This window comes from Carex rostrata, chromosome 12, assembly GCF_964058835.1.
Source record: "Carex rostrata chromosome 12, lpCarRost1.2, whole genome shotgun sequence".
NCBI classification, from domain to species: domain Eukaryota; kingdom Viridiplantae; phylum Streptophyta; class Magnoliopsida; order Poales; family Cyperaceae; genus Carex; species Carex rostrata.
In genome coordinates, this window is record NC_135929.1 from 10,249,969 (window position 1) to 10,259,612 (window position 9,644).

Genomic DNA, 9,644 nt, shown 5'->3' on the forward strand with positions numbered 1-9,644 from the left:
AGAGGAAAATGATGGCAATCTCTTTATTCATATATTTTTCATGTATGTACAATACAATATTACAAAGCCTCTATTTAAAGGTTACAAATTGTAAATGAAAAACCATCTAAGTAAATGGAGAAATAAATTTCAATAGTATTGGCCATCAATTCCAATAGTAGTGCATGGAGTAGTGGAGAAATAAATTGAGGATTAATATTGAGAGTTACAACATGAATGACATCCACACATTTATAATATATTCATAACATTCTTCCTTGGATGTCCATTACATAAGAATATGCCTCATTAAAACCTTACTAGGAAAAACTCTATGGGATAAAAATCTAGTGAAGGAAAAAAAAATACAATATTCTTCTAAATACGCAACTACAGCCTTACCAGGAAAACTCAGTGGGAAAAACAATGGTTAAGAAAAATATAGTGCATATTAACTCCCCATTATAACAGCATCAATCAAGATCTTTAAGTCGGTGAACTTCAATATTACGAATTAGCTTTTCAAATATTGCAGTAGGGAATGCCTTAGTGAATAAATCTACTGGATTTTTCACTTGAACGGATTTGCTGAACATTAATAATATTATTCTTTTGGATATCATGTGTGAAATTTTTTTTTTTGGTGAAATATGTTTTGTTCTCCTTTAAAATATGATCATCGGGATCATTTCTCTAAAAGACAAGCTACATGCCTGACAAATATGTTGAATCATCGACCTTAACCAAACAGGTACTAGGCTTGCTTTTGTGTATTGCTAAATTTTCTCATATGTAGCGAAGTATATGTTTAATTATATACCAATATCTTCGCGTGAGAGAAGAACTATATCTTGCTAATAATTTTACAGCAAATGATATATCATGTATTTTATGTCCATTAAGATACATAAGTGCTCATATTGCACTAAGGCATGGTACTTCAGGACCAAATAGTTTTTCATCATTTTCTCGAGGTCTAAAAGAATCTTTACTCACATCTAATGATCTTACAACCATCGGAGTGCTTAATGGATGTTATTTATCCATATATAATTATTTCAGCACTCTTGCAATATAATTTTCTTGATACATAAAAATGTCATTTTTAAATGTTCAATTTGCAATCCAATGCAAAATTTTGTTCTCCCAATATCTTTCATCTCAAATTATTCGTTTAAATAATTTATTGCTTTTGGAAACTCTTCAGGAGTTCTAATGATACTTAGATAGTCAACATAAACTGCAATTATAACAAAATTATTTTTCTATCTTTTCATGAAAATACATGGACAGATCGTATCATTCTTATATCCACGTTTCAATAAATATTCACTTAAACGATTATAGCATATGCGTCCATATTTCTTTAATCAATATAAAGATTTATTCAATTTAACTGAATAATTTTCTCGAGAACCTAAATTACATGCTTCAGGCATCTTAAATCCTTCAGAGATTTTCATATAAATATCATTATCAAGTGAGCCATATAAATAGGCTGTAACAACATTCATTAGGTGCAAATCAACTCATTAATGAACTGCCAGACTAATTATGTACCGAAAAGTTGTTGCATCCACCACAGGTGAGTATGTTTGATCATAATCAATTATATATCTTTGTGAAAAATCTTAGGCAACAAGCCGTGCTTTATATCTTACAATTTCATATTTCACATTTCTTATTTCTTTTTTCGTATAAATACTGGTTTATATCATACTGGTTCTACACATTCAGGTATTGGGACTACAGGCCCAAAAACTTTTCATTTTTCAAAGGAGTTTAACTCTGCCACAATTGCACCTTTATATTTTTGGCAAATTATTTATTTGTCGACATTCTTTAATAGACTTCTAGTCATGATCCTCAATATTTATTATATTTAGCACTATATTATATACAAAAATATTATTGATATCAATTTCATCTCGGTTCCATCTTATTTCATTCATGATATAATTTATCGAGATCTCTTTATTTTCATGAATTTCAGATACCTGAGTTTTTGCTGGAACTCCAATATTATTTATAAATTTGGTTCTCTTCTGGAGCTTTATCTGAAATTATCATATCCTCGATTTGACCATTTTCATTCTTTGCTCCTTTTTTTCGAGGATTTTTATATTTTTAATCTTTGGAACCGATTGCTTTTCCACGCTTCATATGTGTTATAATTAGTCTGTCCAACAGGGACACCGACTTTAATTGGAGCATTAGCAGCTGGTACATGTGATTTGATCACTTTCTTTGAGTCTGTGAATGTGTCTGGCAATTGATTCACTAATATTTGCAAATGAATAATCTTTTGAACATTTAGTTCACATTCTTTAGTATGAGGATCAAAATTGGACAATGATAATTCATTCCAACTAATATCTTTTCTCATCTAATTATTTTCTCGCCCTAAGTTGAGAATATTGATTCATGACAATCGGCAAAACTAGCTGTGAATAAATCTCCCATCAATAGTTCTAGATACTTATTATATATGAAGATTCAAATTCAATATAAATTCTCAACTTTCTTTGATGTCCCATTTTAGTGCATTGTGGTGGAGCAATTAGAATATATACCGCACATTAAAAAATTCTTATATGGGAAATGTTAGGTATGTGATCAAAAATCAAATATAAAGTGGAAGTTTTATAATAACTTGTTGGCATGGTGCGAATTAGTGTTGTTGCATTAAAAATTTCATATCTTCTTTTGATATAGGAACATCTACAAGATATTCAACATTAATTTCGGCATTGTCTAGACGTATTTTCTTAATCAAATCAATTGAGAAAGTAATCTCGCAAACGCCAGGTTGCGATTTGATAATAAACATACATGTGATCATCTTATTTTCTTAATCAAATCAATTGGTTCACATGTTGGATATAATGTTCCACAAATATCATATTGTATACGTTCTAGAAATAAAATCAACACAAAAAAAAAATCATCAGATGAAAGAATCTTCTGGTTCTTTGATTAATGTTCACATTAATTCTCTATTATTTTTCGCATCATTATTGATTCAGAATGGCCCAACCGGTCATGCCAAATTATAAACATATTCTTGTATGTAAACTTCTGGTTTACAATAACATGTGCTTTAATTGTATTAATATATGTGTAGTACAAGTCGGAGGAAAAACATATGCATTGTTTTCCATATATTCAATTTTTTTTTTCAATAGTTGTCTCAACATGATATCCATTTAGACGGATATTCTTAAATCTTAACAAATTCTTTTGAGACTTACAATAATATAATACATCATAAATTTGTGTCCCTCCATATCACAACAATGTAGCTCTTCCAGAGCCTTCAATCAATTCTCTCATTTATAACAATTGCAAATAACAAAAATAAGCATCACTATAACAAAAATATTAATAATAATAATTGCAAATAAGAAATAAATATTGTAAACATTACTTAATTGAGCGAAATATATAATTATGTTTCTTTATTGAAACAAAAAGTAATAATAATAGCAAAGAATATAATAAATAAATAAATATGTTTTCTATTCTCTCGTACATTGTCTTTTTGCAAATCTCACAAATATTTTATCATACTTCAACTATTTTTGATTTGTTATTATTATAATAGTTTGACAATAATTTTCAAATCAAATCAAGACAATATCAAATACACACATTGTTCCATTTAAGTAGCGCATCTATAAAATAAATTCAAAACTATTGAAAATTTGAATTTGTTCCATGAATGCCATAGCCAGCTCCAAATTTTGTTATTTTTCATTGGAATATGTGTGAGTACATGGAATTTCAAAATTAAAATTAGTTGCAAATATTGCCAAGATTATGAAGTTAAATAATTATTTACAAAATTTTAAAAAATAAATTAGATATTTATAATTACAAACTTGTCTCTTAACAAAACTAATCTTGTCGAATAAATTAGCTTCTAAATATGCATTATCAACTAATTTGCTCGTGTTAATTAATAATTGCAAATAAGAAAGAAATACATTACAAAAATATTTTTTATTAATTTATTTATTTTTGAATACTATCATTACTAATCAAGTGATTAGGTTTTATTTTCTTTGTTAAAGTAATCAACAACATCCAAATGAGTAACATCAATTTGAATAAGATTGAGGCCACCTTCACAAATAAAATTTGTCTCGATTTTTTTTCTTTATTATTATTGATGCTTGATATAGGTCAACAAAATATTTGCACGTACGACAGGTACATGGCCAATAACATTTATCACCATAATAATAGCATGAATTATTTTACTCATTCTGTCACTTTTCTCATTCTTTTTGTTCATTAATTCTTTTTTCACTTCTAGTGGTAATTCTTTTTGTTTATTATTTTTCCACTTCTAGTGGAATGGTGTGTCTTTTCTTCATTGCCATGTCCATATTTAAGAATGTGTCCATCATATTATTTCCACTTCTAGTGGAATTATTATTTTGTTCAACCATAAGAAGATAAGAAATATAATAAAAATATTTCTAGAAATCTTCTTCAGGAAGATTAAATTATTAAAAAAAATATGAACATCACATTAATTTTTACACATTATTTAAATTTTCTTCATTATCTTTCCGCTTCGGGTGGAAATATGTGTTTTTGTAATAATCACCATGATAATAAACTCATTCTTGTCCACATCCACGTCCACAAGTTTTTTTTTTCAAATTTATTATTATATATTGCTATATTTACTTCAGGAAATGGAGCAGAACCAATTGAATTATTTTGTCCAACAACTCGTTATAATCTCTTCAACAATAAAGAGATAATAAATCAACTTAGAACATCTTTTAATTTCTTCAAGAAAATTAAATTATTGAAAAAAAAAATATGAACATCATGTTAAATTTGCGCATCATATAATTTTTCTTTATATCTTCTTCAGGAAGATCTTTTTAATATCTTTTGAAATCTTCTTCAAAAAGATTCAATTATTGAAGCAAAAAAAAATATGAACCACTATACAATATTTGTACATCATATAAATCTTTTTCAAGAAGATTTTTCTTTTAAATCTTCTTCAGGAAAATTAAATTAAAAAAATGCACTTCATGTAAAATTCTATGAATCATACTAAATATCTCAAAATAAATATAAATAAATTGATAACTATTTTCATTTAGCAATTACTAGGAAGTATTATTTATATATATAAAATTGAAATAAAAGTTATTAAAATTACCTCGAATCTTCAACTAGAAGAGCTCTCGTGTTGATAGCGTGTTATAAAATAAAGATAAACAAGTATAAGAAGAATAAAAAAAATAGAGAGAAAAATGATGACAATCTTTATATTCATATATTTCTCATGTATGTACAATACAATATTACAAAGCCTCTATTTATAGGTTACAAATTGTAAATGAAAAACCATCTAAGTAAATGGAGAAATAAAATCCAATAGTAGTGGCCATCAATTCCAACAGTAGTGCATGGAGTAGCAGGGAAATAAATTGAGGATTAATATTGGGAGTTACAACATGAATGACATCCACACATTTATAATATATTCATAACAAATTGTAATTTTTCGCAGATAACTCTAGACATTTTTCATTGATAACCCTGGAACTATTTTTATTACAAATAATTATTTTGAGTTACATCTACTATTTTAATTGATGAAAAATTTTCACCGACAACTCTAGGAATTTACTCACTGATAACCCTAGAACTATTTTATTTATTTACAAAGAACTATAGTCTAAAACTTATAATAAATATATATACCTTTTATTATGAAAAATAAAGTCCATGATATTTATATCATTTACAGACGTTCTGGTGAAAACCAACTTTAATATATGTATAATCTTAGAGTAATATAATATTGTATTTATATATGGTTTTAAATACAAATATGTCCTATTTACATTTTTCTTGATTCGATCAAAACAAACTTTCATATATTATGTATGATTGTATGGTAAAATAATACCTCAGTTATATTTGGTTTTACATACCGACTATATGTTTATTCAACAAAAATACTGATAGATAAAGGAAAAATGTATAAATATTAATTTGGAAACCGTGTTATATGGTCTAGGTTAGAGTTCTGAAGTAGAGAGTGACGTAAAAGTGGGAATGAACTACACCATGATAGCAGGTACGGGTTTTCTGGATATTGCCAAATTGTTACTTACCATTTTGTGTGCATTTTATTTATTTTGTTTTGAAATTGTGCGTGTTGAATCGAACGATCCATTTGGTTTGTTTAGAGATACGATATGATTCTTCATATCGATCATGAGACTTATAAGTAGGATGTATTGAGCATGACATTGTGTAGTGTTAAATAAAACAAACATGGACTGTAACGGATAAGTTAAAGGAAAGGGGCCAACATAGGTTAAACTCATGTTGGAATGTATACATTGGGTCTAGGTTCGACTAGACCCCTCGTTAACATAACTGCAGGCGAAAGCGGTCCTGTCACGGGTCAAGATCTAGTGTAGGGTGGATTCCCCGTCTAGTAAGAAAGTCTCCCGTTGTTGGTTGGATTTTCCAGCGGGTTGGCGTTCTTCCAATGTTGAATGGATTTCCCATTGGATTGGCAAAAGAATGGATTAATGAAAAACTTGAAAGATAACAAAAGAAGTGTGTGTGTGTGTTTTAAATATGCATTAGTTAGATTGCATGTGAGGATATATTTTTAAATGTCATATTTGTGTTAATATGTCAATTTTACAAAATCTAGGACTGGAACTAAATCCCGTACTGAGAGACTGTTCGATCTCTCACCCGTTTCCACTTTTATGTGGGTTTCAGGAAATGATGAAGCCGACAGTTAGCACGAATAGAAGGAATGTGGATCACCAGGACAACAAGGAGATAGCTCAAGTATCTTTTTAATTTTTGTTTTAGTTAAATACTTTTTAATATTCTCTTTGAAAGTGGATATATTGACTGACATGACAATTATCGGTTTGTTTGCCATGTTTGTCTTGATCTCATGTTGAATTTATGTTATGTACTTGAAATACTTGTGATGTTAAAAGACTTCGTTTGATTTTTAAATGTTGCATGCATGGGTATTTATTATTGATAATGTATGTGATGTGGACACGCCTTACGTATCATTTGGTTTCGAAAATAGAACCGAACCGAACCGATTTAGCATTGCAGCCGAACCGAACCAAAGTTTTATTTCAATTTGTTCGGTTCAAACTGAAATATATTAATTTTTTATTTAAAGCAATTGATTTATAATAAATCAAAGTATATTAAGAAATAAACCGAAATATTTAAAGCAATTGATTAAGAAATAAACCGGGATGGTCCGGACCAAATTCATAATATATAAAAGTTTGGTCGGTTTGGTTATTTCAATTTTGAAAATTTTCAAATCAAACCGAACCAAAATTATAATTTGGTTTTAAAAAACAAACAAAACCGAATGATTAAACCAAAAAAACCAAACAGTTTAGTCCAAACTAATTCGGTTCGGTTCAAAACTGACTAAACCTAACACAATGAACACCCCTATGTACTTCAACACGTTCAATTATATATCTACAAGCCTACAATTATTGGAAATGGCGTACCTTGTACTTAGAGAAAAATAATAAAGGGCTATGTTTATGTATCTAGATGTTGGTGTCTGGTGGCCATATAATGATATCTTCAACAAACAAAAAATGCCAATATTTCATTTTATGTTCTTTTCCATTTTATTGTCCACTGGGTTCTTATTTTTTTGTTGGATTTTAGAAGCAACAAACCTGAAAGCCCAAAATAGCTTACATACGACATTGCTTTACCAGCATTTCAGCAACAAACTAATTCGTTATATCTGACAAACCGGACCCAACAAAAGAAAGGTAGCTGCTCAACTCCTCTCATAAACCATGACATACCTTGGTTGCTTCATACTACCTTATTACCAGATCATTCAAATTATCAATTTAGATATTTGTTATGTTATGATAATAACTTAAATTTCTTCAATTGAAAATGTTTGGAGCACTCTAGTAGTGTATCTATATGGAAAGATAATAAGACATTTACAACACTAATACAACACTCCAATTAAAGGTGTTTGGAGCACTCTAGTAGCGTCTCTAAATTGCAATATAATCAGGCATTTAAAACCCTAATACAACACTCCAATTGAAGGTGTTTGGAGCACTCTAGTAGTGTCTCCAGATGACAAGATAATAGGGCATTTACAACCCTAATACACCACTCTAATTGAAGGTGTTTTGAGCACTCTAGTAGTGTCTCCAGATGGCAAGATAATAGAGCATTTAAAACCCTAATACAACACTCTAATTGAAAGTGTTTGGAGCACTCTAGTAGTGTCTCAAGATGACAAGATAATAGGGCATTTACAACCCTAATACAACACTCTAATTGAAGGTGTTTTGAACACTCTAGTAGTGTCTCCAGATGGCAAGATAATAAGGCATTTACAACCCTAATACAACACTCCAATTGAAGGTGTTTGGTGCACCCTTGTAGTGTCTCTATATGGCAAGATAATAAGGCATTTACAACACAGATATAACGCTGCAATTGAAGTTGTTTGGAGCACTCTAGTAATGTCTCCCGATTGCAAGATAATAGGGCATTTGTAACCCTTACACAACACTCCAATTGAAGGTCTTTGGAGCATTCTAGTAGTGTCTTTATATGGCAATATAATAGAGCATTTACAACCTTGATATAGTACTCCAATTGAAAGTGTTTGGAGCACTCTAGTAGTGTCTCCAGATGGCACGATAACAAGGCACTTACAACCCAAGTACAACATTCCAATTGAATGTGTTTGGAGCACTCTAGTAGTGTCTCCATATTGCAAGATAATAGGGCATTTACAACCCAAATACAACACTCCAATTGAAGATGTTTGAAGCACTCTAGTAGAGCCTTTATATGGCAAGATAATAGAACATTTACAACCCTAATAGAACACTCCAATTAAAGGTGTTTGGAGTACTCTAGTAGTGTCTCATATTGAAATATAATATGGCATTTACAACCCAAATAAAATACTCCAATTGAAGGTATTTGAAGCACTCTAGTAGTGTCTCTATATGGCAAGATAATAGAGCATTTGCAACCCTTATATAACACTCTCATTGAAGATGTTTGGACCACTCTAGTAGTGTCTCCAGATGGCAAGAAAATAGGGCATTTACTACACTAATACAACACTCCAATTGAAATTGTTTGGAACACTCTAGTAGTGTCTCATATGGCAGGATAATAGGTTGTTTACAACCCTAATATAACACGCCAATTGAATGTACTTGGAGCACTCTAGTAATGTCTCTATATGGCACAATAATATGACCCTTACAACTCTAATAAAACACTCCAATTGAAGGTGTTTGGAGCACACTAGTAGTGTCATCGGATTGCAAGATAAAAGGGTATTCAAAATGCTAAAAAACACTCGAATTTTTAGAATGCTAAAAAAACACTCGAATTAAAGGTTTTTGGAGCACTTTTGTAGTGCCTTTATAAGGCAAGATAATAAGACATTTACAACCCATACAATACTCCAATTGAATGTGTTTGGAGCCCTCTAGTAGTGTCTCCAGGTGGCATGATAACAAGACACTTACAACCCAAATACAATCCAAATACAACACTCCAATTAAAGGTGTTTGGAGCACTCTAGTAGTGTCTCCATATTGCAAGATAATAGGGCA